Here is a 2,631-nt window from a genome sequence, read left to right as displayed (position 1 = left end):
ACCGAAGGAACTGGGTGGACTCCTATACGGCTCATTAAGCGCCGGTACAGGCAACTGGCGCCCACTGTTGCTATCTGGTGAGCCGGCCCAGGAACACGCAGAGAAAAAACTCCCAAAAAAGCTGCTCCAACAGGATTCGATCTCGCGCCGTTTAGTTACGAGGCAGCATGCCTAACAAGTACATCTACTACAATCTAGCGATTCATTACAGCGCGAGAAATTTAACAACAACACCAACCGCACTATTTCTGGTACAAACAATTTAGAAAGACGTGATTTTTTGGAAAAGAAAAAAAATCTGAAATAAGTTTTTAAAAAATCGCGAATTAGAAAAAAGTTCATGTATTCAAAAAATTTCACCAAATTTTATAAAACATCACTGTGTATTACATAAAATTTCATTGTATTAAGAAAAATGTTCGTTGTATATTATGAAAATTGTTCACCTTTGCATATAAAAATATTCGTCGTGTATCATAAAAATGTTCATAGTATATTATGAAATTTTTCAACGTTTTTACTAAATGTTGAATGCGTATTCAAAAATTGTTCGACACATATATTCATATTGTTTCAAAAATGTTCATCGTGTATTATTTAAAATGTTCAATGGATATAAAAAATGTTCAGGAATGAGTATACAATTGGTTTTGGTTATATATATATATATTTTGATTTTTTTCTATTTGGTTTTGGTTATTCAATGAGTAACAATTGTTCACTATGTTTCTTAATTTTGTTCAGTATATATTATTACACACTGTTCAATATGTATTCGCAAATTGTTCAACGTATTTTCACAAAATGTTCAGTACGTGTCCGAAAATTCTATGTATGGTGAACAATATTCAAATACACGCAAAAAAAATTCAAATACGATGAACTCCTTTTGAATGCATGCTGAACAAAATTTCTATACATGATGAACATTTTTTATACACACTGAACATTTTTCAAAGTTCATCAAATTTGAAGAAAACGTCCATGTATTTGCAAACCAATTCATCGGACCAAGACAAAACAAAAAAAAAAGAAAAAAGTTCACCGATTTTGAAAAAAGTTCATCAATTTGAAAATAAAGTTCATGAATTCGAAAAAAGTTCATCAGTTTTGAAAAAAGTTCATCGAATTTGAAATAAGTTCATCGAAATTGAAAAAAACTTCACCAAACCTGAAAAAAAGTTTATCAACATTAGAAAAAGTTCATCAAAATTCAAAAAAAATCATTAAAATTCAAGAGAAGTTCATCCAATTTGAATAAAAGTTCATTAAAATTCAAAGAAAGTTCATTGATTTTGAAAAAAGTTCACCAATTTGAAGAAAACTACCATGCGAACCAATTCACCGGACCAAGACGAAAGAGAAAAAAGAAAACAAAAAATTGAAAATGGGAAACGAAAAAGGGAAAAAGGAAGAAGAACGAATAATAGAAGGAAAAAGTAAAACATAACCAGATCCCGGCCGCCGGCCGCGTGGTTAGTCAATGATCTTTGACGAGAGAGGTAGCTGGTTCGAAACCTGGCGTCACCCATTAAGACACAAAAGAGAACACTTTAGATGGGCCGGTCCAGAGCATCTCAGGGGTGTGCGCCCATTTGCGCCCATGACTGTAACGGGCGCAACGGGCGCCGTTTAGGAAATGCCAGGAACAGGTGCAGAGGGCGCCCTTTAGGATTTGCGGTGTCGCTTCATGCGAGACCAGGAGAAGTCTCGCTGCGTGGCACGAGTTGGGCCGGCCCAGACACTCTATGAACATTCAGCCTTGTTTTTTTTCACTTTTTTGTTTTTGTTTTTTGTTTCCTTTTTTTACTTTTGTTTCACTTTCAGATATTCTAAATAAATTTATTACAAAATCCAATCTAGAAACATTTGAGAAAATCCAATCTACAAAAATGTTAAGTGTGTATAGAGAAAATGTTTATTAATTATACAAAAAATGTTTACATAAAAATGTGTATGAAACAATTTGAGTAAGTATTTAAAATATTAGTCAAGCATTTGAAAACATGTTGAACAAGTGTTTGAAAAATGTTAATCAAGCACTTAGAAAATTTTAAATGTGTATAGAAAATGTTGACCACGTCCTAAAAAAATTGAATTGTATGATAACGTATAAAAAATGTTAATCAACATTTAAAAAATGTTGAATAAGTATTTAAAAAATGTTAATCCAGCATTTTGAAAATGTTAATCCCTCCGTCCCATAATGTAAGACGGTTTTTGACATTAGTGTAGTGTCAAAAAACATCTTATATTGTGGGACGGAGGGAGTATATGTGTATAGATAAAATGTTGACCATGTATGTAAAAAATGATGAACTTTTTTTATCATGTATATAAAAATGTTAATCAAGCATTTGAGAAAAATGATGAATAAGTATTTGAAAAATGTTAAATGTGTATAGAAAAATGTTGATCATGTGTTAAAAAATGTTAATCTTGTATTTGAAAAGCATTAATCAAGAATTTGTAAATGTTTAAAAGTGTGCATAGCAAAAATGTTGACCATGTGTTCAAAAATAATAATTTTGTATTTGAAAAATGTTAATCAAGCATTTTAAAAAACATGAAAATGTGTATAGAAAAAATGTTTCCATGTAATAAAAAATGATGAATTTGTATTGGAAACAT

The sequence above is a fragment of the Triticum dicoccoides genome, chromosome 6B, assembly GCF_002162155.2.
Source record: "Triticum dicoccoides isolate Atlit2015 ecotype Zavitan chromosome 6B, WEW_v2.0, whole genome shotgun sequence".
In the NCBI taxonomy this organism is placed as follows: domain Eukaryota; kingdom Viridiplantae; phylum Streptophyta; class Magnoliopsida; order Poales; family Poaceae; genus Triticum; species Triticum dicoccoides.
The sequence above is the reverse complement of the archived record's forward strand: the minus strand, read 5'-3'. Positions refer to the sequence as shown.